Source organism: Nymphaea colorata, chromosome 3, assembly GCF_008831285.2.
Source record: "Nymphaea colorata isolate Beijing-Zhang1983 chromosome 3, ASM883128v2, whole genome shotgun sequence".
Lineage (NCBI taxonomy): Eukaryota > Viridiplantae > Streptophyta > Magnoliopsida > Nymphaeales > Nymphaeaceae > Nymphaea > Nymphaea colorata.
In genome coordinates, this window is record NC_045140.1 from 23,898,093 (window position 1) to 23,911,965 (window position 13,873).

The 13,873-nt window shown below is 39.5% G+C and overlaps 1 pseudogene; it reads right to left on the reverse strand.

Annotated features, from left to right (window-relative positions):
• Positions 1 to 5,072: 5,072 nt before the first annotated feature.
• On the reverse strand, positions 5,073 to 7,187 carry LOC116249736 (putative UPF0481 protein At3g02645; annotated as a pseudogene).
• Between the last annotated feature and the right edge of the window lie 6,686 nt (positions 7,188 to 13,873).

Sequence of the window (13,873 nt, forward strand, 5' to 3'; positions counted from 1 at the left end):
CCGAAGAAATTTTCCAGCAGAGAAGAGAGAACGCTCAGAAAAGAATTTTCATACTTCTGTTTCGTTATTTCGTTCAGTTTGGTATTTATAGCGATACGAAGACTTCCCCAGAAGAATCAGGATGCAATCAATCATGACTACAATTTCATCCCCTTTTGAACAGAACGTGGTCGTCGGTACAGAGCTGAATATTTGATTCCGATAACAGCAGCTTGCCTCTGATTAGAGTGTCACCCCAACTCGGCGGATAATTAGTTTTGTAAATAACTTTGAGCAAGAGGATGCCATTACACACTTCAACAGCTATCATGGGAATATGATATAGACCGACCATCACTTCTTACGATATGTCGTTGCATGATTTATTTATTTATGTTGGCAGCATGGTGTCGGGCTCTCTGAAAATTTGGCAACATGCCAAACACGAGATTTTCAGATTCGCAAAAGCAAAATTGACATTCCAGAAGCAAATTATTATATGTTTCTTTTCCGTCCCCTTTACCTTACTGATTCTCTTTCTATGGCCCTTTTGAAGTGGGACGAAGGAAAAGCTTGTTTCTATACGCGAACTAATTCTGCTTCAAAAGCAAACATTTTCCTTATTTTGAGTGAGAGATGAAGCACTTCTAATGCAAAGATCCTACAAATCTTCAGCATCCTCCTCTCCACTCTTCCTGGTCTACGCATCTGAATGTAACTGATCGGAGATAATATACATTAACAGAGTGATAATGGAACCGACAATAGACAGAGAACTTCTTCTTGCAGTAGTCGAAGACGAAAATGCAGAAGCTAGCGTTTCATAGTGAGAAGGAAACAGAAACATGAATAAAAGAGCAGAGGTTTGTGGTTAGCAAGTTCTGGAAAGCGAGATTCTGAGTCCTTTAGCCAACCATGGTTAAAATTGATCTTCAACTGGGCGTCTGAACTACGAAGTTGATCGAAACCCCACCTCATAGAAAAGCTTCGGCATGACGGGACGTGCCATCATAAAGCTTCCTCGATAGCTGCCATTATCGTTTTCACGGCTACCATCTTCAAAGGAACATTTCACCTCTTCAACAATGAGAAAGTGCGATATTTCAATGGGGAAGGAGCTCTCCGTCATGGACGAAAGCCAAAATGCTTGGCTTTTTTGTTCAACTTTTGTGTGTAGATCGCTGTCCGCTACGGCAGTGACGCTGGTTTGAACGTTAGTTTAGGAGCTTCTTTTCATGTTTTGTCCGGAAACCTTATGGTCCAACCTAAGGTTCAAAACAGAAAGCGGCACAATGCAGATGAGCATGACTTTACATAGTTATCGATAATAGAATATGAATTCAGCTTTACTTATCTATTTATCAGAACGACAGACATGAAAACGAACGTGGGTTCGTATATGGGCTTGTGTTTGATAGTATCGGATCTAAAATTCGAAGTTGTATAATAACATAGATTTTAAATCCATGGATTAGAGATCTCAAATCACTGCTCAAAACAGCGGTGAAACAAATATAATAACAGTCCTAAAATGAAACCTTAACTTCATGTAGCCCCATGAATTAGCAGCAATTGGGTGAGGTGAGCATACTCCCGTGGCTACCACCTTGCTCAGAGAACTATTCTCCTGAACGTTATTGGTCCCTAAAAAAACTCTAAACCTCCAGAGTTAAGGGGACGAAGGTGCGGCTACGGCGAACTTAGTTATATGCAGAGGTTCTTGTGCATTATACAGTTAGTCTTTTGTTAGAGATTGTGCACCATGCATGCTATGCACTTAATCATCTCTCCGGATATGGCTTCTGTTTTGAGTAATGAGCTTCGTAAACTCTCCCCGTTCACCTAAATGAAAAAAAAAAACTTTAAATACGACTCAGTCATAGAAATCCCAAATAATTGAACATGAAAAATCTATGATTGTTTTTTAATCCAACTTTGCGACATTTTGAGACCACCTTTATGGTCAGATTTTCTTTGAAAAGGTACTTGAAAAAAAGCAGGACGGTGCACTTTTCACTGTAAACAATTGACATTGCACTTTTGCTGTTATATATATATATATATATATATATATATATATATATATATATATATATATATATATATATATATATATATTATATAAACAGCACTAATAGTAGTTGAGAGCAGGAAAGCTGTATGAGGCAAGATTGACTGTGCCATATAAAATTCATAGATTATGCCTCCTAAATTAGTCCTGAATTGGGATTTTATAGGTCAAAAGATCTACCTAAGAATGTATTTTTTAAAACCTCCTAAAATCTTATTTTCTAATTTAGGGGTGTTTGGTTACTTCATATTTGAGATCCAAGGATCTGATGTGGCAAAAGATCTGCTGTAAATTAGTCCATGTTTTATTAAACTAAGGATTTTAGGTCAGACCACTAACCAACATAAATTCATGTCAAAAAACTATCTTCAACAACAGACCAGCATGCAGACATTTGGGTGGTTAGACATTTAACCATATTACAAAAAATGTTTCAATTCAAGATCATTTAATGAAAGTATTGAATTTTTTCTACCAAAATTTTTGTGTTTTAAGAGTTGTTAATCATTATGTGATTAAAATAACACTCTTAAAACTAAAAAGATTGGCTTAACATACAAGTTAATTTGTACGACAATAGTCTAATTTTAAGAGAGAGAGAGAAATTGGTAAACACCGACCACTTTAAGAGACAAAAACCAGACCAACTAAAAATAATTATTGAAGTGTTTTTTTATGCAATTTAACCTTATGGATATGATCTTCGTTAGTGATTTGATGAAGAATATGCATTAAATTAGTCCTTTGTTTTACTTTAATCATAGTTTTTTTAATAATAAAAAATGAGCAGATCTAAAAGCATCAAAATTTTGGTTGTAGAAAATCATTTTTTTTATAAAAGTTACTTGAACTGAACCGTAATTTATATTGAATTCCGGTTTATGAACACGTTAAGATGCTCATATTTTATTTACAATATTTTTTAACCCAAAATTAAGAGGTCTTGTTTTTCTCCCAACCTTAGTGGTCTGCTATATAAATATATAACTAGCTAGACCAACTGCGGATGTAAGCTCGGTAATATTAGTGAAGAATGTTGCTTACTTTCTTAATTAATGGCACATAAGCCTGTCTTAATTAATGAACCAATATTCTCTTATACTACTACCTTTTCTCCTTTTTTTTTTTACTTTGATTTTTCGGCCAAAAAAAAAAACATATATGACAGATCATAGCCCCCTTTGCTGATCAAAAGTATCTGGTGTGAACGGACAAATTCGTAAAGTACAATTGGACGGCAGTCAATGTCTTGGCCAAACTTTAAAATAGCACTTTATAATTCAGCCCTTTCAGTTGGCACAGGAGGACATGAACTTGCTAAACTAGATTTTCATAATCAGTACCAGTTAGCAACTTAGCATAAGCTGTAACTTCTTATTATTGGTGCATGCATGCATACTTACACACACACACATATATATATGTGTGTGTGTGTATTTTGTCTAATGAAAGTTCATAAGATTTTAAAAACAACTACCGTTGATCCAAACTAACAATTCTTCACTTTAAGATCTAAGAAACAGTTGGTAGATAAATATTCTCAACAAATGGATATATTTAGCATCTGTCATTTTATCATGAATATTATACTCTTGGTTCTTGTTCCTTTGAATGCATTTAATTGCAGAATCTCCAGGCGAACCAGCTTCCGTGATTCATCCTTGAAAAAACTTGGAGTTTAAATCTCACGACTATCTGGGCAATGCAGCTCAAGTTATGTGGTTGCCACGTCTCCATGAGTTTGTGTTAGATTTCTAACAGTCAAAAGGCAAAAACCACGGAAAGCTGGAGCAGAAAAATCAATAATGTTATTAGTCTCGACATGGAAGAATTCTAGAGATTCTGAGTGGAATTGCTTTTGCAGATTGAAAAAGATTCATGGGGACGTTATGCACGGTCTGACTTTTCATATCTGCTCACCAAGTGTCTTCTTAGATATACTTATCTCTCCCAACACTTGGGACATATTACAGTTATTAATTTGGAGCTTTTGGCCGCTTGCAAGCAATAAGAACCTGAACTTTTTCTTTAATTGCACGCAATGGAGTCAGCACACGTTCATCGGCTGTGCAACTTACTGGGTCCAAACTTCAGCTTTTCAACTGAGTTTTCGAAAGAACAACTTGAACTTGGTCTTTATATATATAACTTGGGCTTGTCGTGATCAGTTCAATATTATATCAACTGAGCAATGCTGTGTATGTTTCTACATTAAATTATGTTTGAATAATTGGTATATATTGATATATATCATTAGTCAATGTTGAGCGCAGTCCTTGGAGCTTTTGAACTTAATTTTATCGAGTTTTCGCAGGAACAACTTGAACTTAGCTTATATATATATATATATATATATATATATGTTACTTGGGCTTGTTGTCATCAGTTCAATATTATATCAATTCACCAATGGTATGCACGTTTGTAGATTAAATAATGTGTGAATTATTTGTATAAATGCTGTTATCGCCAGCCAGTGCAAACATAATATAGAATTCCAACTTCTGCAATTGAAAGTAAAATGGTGCAATAAGGGGGTGTTTGATGAAGCAAGAAATGTGGAATTTTAGAACTGAAATTCTCATTTTTTATGAAATCGGAATTGCATTGTCGAACAAATAATTTTGATTCCAAAATTATAGGCTCATTCTTGAATCAAAATTTAGGAATTGTGATTCTACTTTGGGAGGTAGACTTATGATTCCAGAATTTTAGAATTCTTTTCATTTCTCCTTATGACACATGTCAAGATGGTTTTAATTCATCAATTCTATAATTGTAATTTTTATTTATGAAACATGTCATTTTCAGATTTGGAATCAAAATTTCAGACTATCAAAAACAAAAAAAAAAAAGGAAACTAGAACTAGAATCTTCATTCCAATTCCAATTTGTGGTGGAATTTTGTTTCTAAAATTGTAATTCTAGCTGAATCAAAATTCAAAGCCATCAAATGAGAATGGAAAAGGAAATATTATACTGCTCAGTCTAGTGACATCTCTGTCAGAGCAAGGAATAGGTATAATCAGCAGCGGCAATAGGATATTTACCGTCTCTTTTATTCTCTCATAACAACTGAAGCACAAAGAGAAAGCTAAGTAAAGACACAGGCAAGCACTGACAATACAACTACTGCAGTCTCTCAACCCATAACTAAAACCAAGTACTAATTGATGCATGCATGCCACAGTTCCAAAAACAACTAGACTGATGATTCATCTTCCTTCAACTTATACATAAGATAGATGCATATCGGCTTCATATACCATCATCATCCCGTCATCACCTATATGGAGAAGAACCTGCCGCTGATTATAGCTAGCAAACTCCTTAATCAGATGGTTTCCGGCGCTGGCGCCGGTGCCGGAGTTCTAGTAGAAACCCGGATATGTTTTCGACTGCTGGTGAAATCGGTTGCCAGCTTTGCCCCCCAGCCAATGGGAGCAATTATAAACAGAGCACAAGGTCTCCAAGCCAGTCATCAACAGGAGCATGGACGTGGCCAAGAAGGTTAGGATCTTCCATGATCCAAACACGGACTTCTTAATGAAGTTTGAGAATTTGACGCTCCACCTCGACCCGTAGTGCCTGTTCACGTCCTCGATCACCCTGTCCAGGAACTCTACCTTGGTGATCCTCACAGACTTGCTCATGCTATTGAACATGGACGCCACCTCGATGTCGCTCTTCATGTGGTTGAAGATGATGCCTTTCTCTCTTAAGATCTTCACGTCTTCTTCTGTGTCGATTATACCATTCATCAACTCCATGTATCTGGCGAATACAAGGGCCCCTGGAGCGACCGTGGCCTCATACGCCACCAGATTCCTGATCACAACTTCAGTGTTGCCATCGAGCGTGATGCTGGGGAGAAATAGGTTCGCCGTTTTCACGTCGAACCTTATGCCCCTGCTGGTTATCCCGCCGGAGGCCGGGCAGAAGTTGACTCCGGCGCCCTTGAGCTCCTCCACAGATGGTATCATTATCTCCTCCACGGATGGTGGCGTGAAGTTGCCGTCGTCCTTCTTGTCGTCGACGTACGCGTCGTCGGCGGCGTCGTTGCCGTCGACCATGTCGTCGAGGTTCTGAGGGGAGAAGAGCTTGAGGCATCTCGTTACCAGCATCTTCAGCATGTGGACGAACTTGATGAGGCCGGAGAAGTTGATGTTGGACAAGCAATCCCAGCAGGTGGCGCACTTCTTCTTTATGACTTTCACCGGCTTCTTCTTCTTCTTCTGCGGATTTGGTGCTTCCGGGTTCGGCACCTCTTCCTTCTTGTGTTCGTCGGCGGTCTCCGGCGGGATCTCCTTCGGGGGATGATGATGTAGTAGAGGACTTCAAGGAGGTGGCCCCTCTTCGAAACCTGAAACTCCGGGAATCGTTGAACGCCCTTGAAGGGGGACAGCTCCCTGCAGAGGCCTCGCAACATCGCCTTCAACCTCGCTTCTGGTGAAGAACCACACTGCATTTCCAGCAGTGAATATAATAGGAAGAAAGGAATCTGGTTCTCGAGCATGATGATGTCTCTGAGAATCAACTGCTGCGCCGCCTTCTTGCCGGCGTAGTTGATGAGCTGCAACCTCGCCGGCGACAGCTTAGACTGCGACCGCTCCAGCGGATCGATAGCGAAATACTGGATGTACTCGAGAAGGAAGCAGGCATCCAGCAGCATCATCCAGATGATGGTCTGGCCGCTCCAGTCAAGGCTGCGGTTGTAGCAGGATCTGATCCGGTGCTCGTTCTCGGCGAACTTCCTGGAGACGTCGCAGAACGTCGTCTCCTTGGTGAAGGACCGCTGCATGCGGCGGACGGACTGGAGCTTGAACCGCTCCATCTCGTGGAGCTCCGGGTTCCGCCAGTGATACGGGCCGATGGAGACCTCCTGTGGGGTGTAGGCCTCCGGCTTAATGGCCAAGAGCTGCGCCGGCACGTTGAAGATGCTGACAGGGCACTCGGATTCCGAGTCGTCGTTCTCCATTTCTAGAACCTCTTGGATCTGTATGATCCATCTGTCCTCATTGAAGCTTCCCCCATGATCTGATGACAAGCTTCCTTGTCTGTGTGACATCGTGAAAGCTCTTCTTCTTCTTCTTGATACTGCAGTGCTGGTGTGAGGAAGAGAAACAGTGGGTAGTGAATTTATTGGCAAATGGAGTGTGAAGTTTCTTCTAGGAAGATTGAATGGTGGGTGAAGGTGGGGCGCCGTCCTTATCACCCCAAGATTGATGGTTCAAACTTTTGTTGCACCGGAGAGGCCCATTGGATGGATTCTTCTCTGCTATCCAAATTGAAAAGAACTGGAAAAGGAAAAAGCAGGCGAAGATGATGGAGAAAAATAAAACCTGCCTATGTTGCATAATATAATCCACACATATGGATTTCTATCTAAAGGTAAGCCGCATGATTTTCTTCTTTTTTTTCCTTTTCTAAAGCTGAGCGCAATGACGCACCGCTTACCATGTGTATACACACATTATTTCCAAATTATCTGGCCAGATATGCTTCTTATCTGTATCTTCCACGATTTAAGTTGCTTTTCACAAATCTAACGATACAAATGAATGCTAGAAAGTATGAAACATAAAAATCTGAGGCAGCCTATGTAACATTGCATATGCCCATATTTCTAAGTATTTATAATGTCTTCGCTCATCTTTCTAGAAGAGCCGTCCGTTTGACAGATGTTTGATGAATATTTTTTGAAAAAATAGAACAGACTTTCGGTGTTTTATTATGAAGGTGTCTCATTTTTTTTAAGCATAACCAAACAGCCTTATAAGGAATTACATGAATGCCTCAGGTACATTCAATTACTAATTAGAATTCCAAACCGTTCAATTGAATCCGTTGAAGAAATCCAAGCACGATTGTTGATCTGATTCAAAATGAGTATGCACCCAGTTCACTGAATTTGAACATGTTTCTAACATCCTACTAAGATCCGATCCAGTTAATGTAAATGACGAACCTTATGCTGGTTGGATCTGACCTGAAAATGGTTTTAGAAAATCAGATCTGAAATTATGAAGTCCAAGTCTAAATCCAAAAGCTGATTACAAACAATCTGATGGTCAAGTCGAATTCGGTAAAAGTTGAATCCAAATAACCATTTACTGCCCGCCTCTTTAAAAGGGAGAGCTGGCATATTTACTTGCGATCCCAAGTTGCGGCTTCATCGGTGGGATATTCCTCAGTGGTGGCTGATGAAAATTAATGGCGAATGATTAGAGAAATCCAGATAGTCGGAGCAACCTGCATAGAAAAAAAAAATTATATTGAAAAAATCAATTTTGGTCCCACCCATCGCTTTTCTTGGCCCGACCTTTGGGTTGTGATGGCAAAACCACTAGACGTCGTCAAAAGCTGGTTATGTTCCTATACTGACGACGCACAAAATTTGCGTGCACAATATAGTTAAGGTAATGTTCGCTATATTGATGCACAAAATTTGCAAGCATAATGACAAAAATATTTTTAGTTAATATAAAAAAAGCTTTTTGTAAGGACAAAAAAATCAAAAAAAGTAAAAAAATTAAAAAGAACAGTTTTTAAATAATTACCAAAATATTTTTTTTTCTTTTAAAGTATATGGGGTGCTTGCACCTAACGGCACATGAAACTCATTCTTGTCTGTGTCACCCTGGGTTTGGTTTCTAAGCAGAAACCACCGCGAGGCAACACTGGTGTTTTTTTTTTCTTAAAAAAAATATTGCAGGGCCCGGCTTTTTCGAGCATTGCTGGGATCAGGCCTGTTCGGATTTGAGTCCAAGATGAACATGAGATCTGAATGAATAGCTAGCCTTTTAACTGATTGGACCCCCTTCTTTCACAACAAATCTTGGCCTATTAGGATTTGGGTAATGAATGTAAGACCCGCTTAAAGCCTGACAAGGTGTGTTTGATGGCCGTGAAATTTGATTCTAGAATTTTATTTCACCACAAACTAGAATTGGATTGAAAATTCTAGTTCTACTTTTCCTTGTGTTTTGATTTCAGAATTAAAAATAACGTGTTTGAAGAGGTTAAAACTTTAAACTCTACAGTGACAACAAGAAAATTATCAGAGTATAGGAAGCATTGAGGGCTGGTTATGAACGGTGCAGTCTTTAAGAAGAAGTCAAGTGTACTCCTAATCCACTTTTTTTATTGGGCCTCTGACCCCTTTAAAATCTTTTATATATATATATATATATATATATATATATATATATATATATTTTTATTTATTTATTTATTTATTTATTTTATAGCTAAATAACACCACAACAAGTGCGATAGGAACAACCAGTTGCTTTGTCATTGTTTTTAGCAAAGAAATGCACCTTTTTCGATAGTTTTTAGGGACATAACAATTTTTGTTTAAAAAAAAGCCATCTAGCCACACAAATAGCCAATTGTGTATGTGTGTGCATAGAGAAAGAAAGAAATATAAAAATATCCCGAAGGTTTAAAGTAGTGAAGTCAGTGCACCTACAACTTGGTGTGGGTGTGGGTGTGGGACTCCATACCATATGGCCCAAGGGCAAAATGGCAGCTAGAATCGAAGTGGTGATTTGAGATCTTTTGATCTACCAATCTAACTAGCTATGTATCTCCTCCTCCATTGTCGCAGATACCTTTTTCTTCTGTCTCTTTCATGGTTTTCAGTCACTCTAGAATGTGTCTTTTGCCTGCAACTATTAGTTCCCCATTGGGAGTGATCATCTGCCTGCAACTAGTATTAAAGCACTTGTAGGTAATCAGGTAGTTGTTTTGCAGTTGATGATCATGAAACCACCATGCCGGCCGGACTGTCACTCCGGCGATTCACTTGAATCGAATAAATTGTGAATAGTGCAACTTAATTTATCATATTATAGACAAAATGCATAAAAACAATTAAAAATTAATAAAGAATGCTTCAACATACTTAGAAATAATAAACAGTGATTAGTATATGACACATGCAGCCTTTTTGGTGGCCCATTCATTAAATCAATTTGATAACCAGAGAGCCAACTTTTACAACACTGCTTCCAAGTTATCAACTACGTGTTTTGGGCACTTCCCCATAATCCCTAAAATATAGTTTATGCCCTCCCCAGACAACCTTCGAAGATAAATGTGTTTTAATTATCATTGTTTATCCTCTTTTTTAGAGTGTTTTTGTTAGGGGTGAACAACGAATCAAACTCAACTCGTTCAAGCTCTGCTCGTGAACGAGTTCGAGCCTAGTCATTTGCTTAACGAGTTGAGCTCGAGTTCATGACTCGACTCGTTCAAATAATTGAGTTAAGTTCAAGTTCAACACGTAACTATTGAGTCGAGCTCGAACCTTAATCGAGTTTGTTGAGCCTTAATCAAGTCGATATATTCAAACGAGTTTACGAGTTTGTCAAGGCTCAAGCGAGTGCTCAACATTTAACGATGAATATCAATTATATTTAAATGAGTTTGTTGAGCCTTAATCAAGTCAAGTCAAGCTCAAGATATAATGATGAATATCAATTCTATTCAAACAAGTTTGTCGAGCCTTAATCGAGTTGTGCTCAAGCTCAACACATAATTGTCGAGTCGAACTCAAATTCGTCGAGTTATTCTCGAGCTGAGTCGAGTTCAAGGTTTCATTAGTTGAGCCAAGTTTAAAATTACTGAACTCGGGCTTGACTCGACTCGACTCTTGTTCACCCCTAGCTCATCCAAAACTTGTAACGTCTCAGCAATATTTAAATGTCTCATTAAACTCGTGCACCTATTTGTTCACTGCTGCTCTCAAGAAGGTTCCGGTTTGGGTTATCATGAAACTCAATTGCGTGAAAAGAAAAAAAATGTGAAAAAGAGTCGCAAAAACATGCTACTATGCATGAATAATTTCCGTCGTTGAATTGCCTAAACTACGTATAAAAACAAAAATGCGCACTTAATTTTATTAAATTTTCAGGAACTGAACCCTTTTTTTAAACTTGTACGAAAGCTTCATGCATTGAATATTTAGTCTACTCAAGGGCAGACCTCATACTATTTTACTCCTCAAATTTAACATCCTCATGCCTTTTGCCCCGCTACTAGACAAACTACTTCATGCAAAAATCCTCTCTCTCTCTCTCTCTCTCTCTCTCTATATATATATATATATATATATATATATATATATATATATATATATAGGGAAACGGAAAAGGGACGCCCGAGGCAGGGGAGGGGGGAGGGGAAGTTCTGTCGCCCAAAGCAGGCATGGTGTGGGTCCCACGCTTGCAATCGTGCCCGGTAAAGTTCCGGCAGTCTCGCGTGATGCGGATCGCGCCAAGTGACGGCCAGCTCGGGCCGGAGAGGAGGGAGGGAAGCTGGGAACGTTCGGGTGGGCCCCGCCATACGGCGTCGGCGGGTCCGTCCCGCCTCTCCCTCTACCAAACCCTAAAACCCCGTTCCGTTCAGGGTTCGTTATGCTCTCTTTCCGTCTTTTCCTCCGTTTTTCATCGAGATAAAATTTCCAAGAAAAATCAGACCTGAGATTCTATTCGTCAAGAAGAGATTTGGTTTTTCTGATGTAAAAGTCCAACCATCTACTTTCTACATCCAAGAGGAACTCAAATTCTCATGATTTGGACTCTCATCGTCTTTAAAAGAAACCATGATGATGAATTCATCCTTATAGTTCCATTTCATCAGAGCGACAATCAAATTAAAATAAGTTTTGAAACGAGTAAGAGTAGGGGGAGTCCCTTCCTTCGATGTAACCCATCTAGAAAACAGTTCTCATGGCACGAGTATTGAGTTCGAATCTTTTAAAAATATCTGTATGAAGTTTTCTCTCGTTAAAGCATCCAGCATTCTGTCGGCCATGCCTGCAAACCACCCCGAGCTCGTGCTCTCTCCTTCACATGTGGATCTGTTCCCCGCACTGGACCAACCAAAACCAACAAGAAGAAGAAGAAAGGGCACATCTGTAATCCTCCATGAACTGAAGAGGCCGGCATTTCATATGATTAGAAACTTATACTCGCATGTCTGCAGACAACTCCCTGCGGCCGCTCTGTCTCCCTCTCTTTCTCTTTTTTAAGAGCTTCCATACTCAAAAAGAAACGAAGACGGCGACTCCTCTCAGTCTCAGGCTCGTTTCATTCTTCCTTCTCAGTAAAGCTCCTTTCCAAGCTCTCCTTTCCACTCCCCAAAACGAACAGCCGTGCAGAAAAAAAAGAAAAGGGAAAGAAAGTCTCTTCATCGGCAGATTTCCAGATGAAGCCTACCAAATCATTCACCTTTCTGCTGCTCCTTCTGCTCCTCGTAACAGTCCACGGTAAACACATGACATACACACCAAGAAGCAACAAAGCGAAGTCACAGAATATGAGAGAGAAAGAGAGAGAGAGAGCTCTTTTTTTTCTCCCTCGTGTAAAGATGTTACTGATCGAGTCTGACAATTTGTTTGGTTTCTATTATGCTGCCACAGGAATACGACTGAATCGTGAGTTGATATCAGAAGCCTCAAACAGAATCCATGTGGGTACTTTCCCTGACCAACTATTAGTACCTCCTTCAATGGTTTCTGATGATTGGTCTGAGTTTCTGACTCTGAAGTTGCATGTTGGAATTCCATAAAACAGGATACGAGGAAGGAAGAGAGATGGTTGCGGAGCAGCAGGGTTCATGAGAGGCAACACAGGAGACCTGCCCATCGCTGCAGAAGCTCATTATGCTCGGGGCACCCGAAGAACTCTAGGCCTCCCAAGAGGTCGGTTGATCAGGGAATGCCAAGCTTGCATGCGGATTACTATGGTCCAAGAATCCATGACCCAAGGCATCACTGAGTGTGAACAGTTCAGGTTGCTTCAGGACGCCATGACCAGACCAGTTCTTTGACACAGAGAAACTCTCTCAGAGAGTGGATTATCTCAATTTTTACAGTAAAGTAAGTGAAAAGTTGTTGTACTTCTTGTCGTAGGAAGAAGCATATCAGAATTAGTTACTAACACAATCCCGCCCACTCAGGCGGGCAAAATAATGAAGCACCATCCTGTTCAAGTGTTCATCCTGAAACCCCATAATTTTGTTTTCTGAAATCGCTTCTTTTCCCATGTTGCTGCGGTTCTCTGCAGCCTGTGAATGTAAAAGATAGAGGAATCAAAATCACAGGAGAGAAGCAAAATCTTCTTCATGCGATTTTAGCTTAGGATCCCCGATCCTCCAAGGAGGTCAGGAGTTCAATACCGGGGGCTGCAGTCTGATAGAATCTGCCTATGATCCCCAACTAGGCAATTTTCAGAAATTTGAAAACCACATGAAAGGAATATGGCTTCAAGTCATAGCAGTTTAATAGAAGAGAATTATAATTTATTTAGAGAGAAGAAGCATGACTCCTCTAAAAGGAATGCCGTTCCCAAGCCACAACTTGATATTAAAAATAGAAGTGTATATATATATAGTACTTAAAACATTCTTATATTGACCAGAGAGGGTTGGTGTAGTGATAGAGCTGTTCAAACCCGGCGGGTACGTTACCTTGCAACCAAACCACTTAAGCCCGGTTAGGTCAGTGCTAATGGATTTTATAAAGTAAAATGGTTATCAAATCAAACTCCAAAGCTCTAAATTTTGATCTCTGGATATGTTTATGTTTATGATAGCATGTTGCTTTTGTGATGATGATGTAAATAATAAAAAATCCATCTTAAATTTATAGTTTTATCAATTTTTATTTTTAAGTATTTGACCTTTTGTTCTAATCGCTGCTGGATTTGATGGAGATAAATGGCAGGCCAAGTCAAGCTACCCAGTTCTGTGGATATAAGTCGGACCCGGGTCGAGCTTAGGTCAAGCCGGGGCTGGGCTCATTTGAGCCAACTA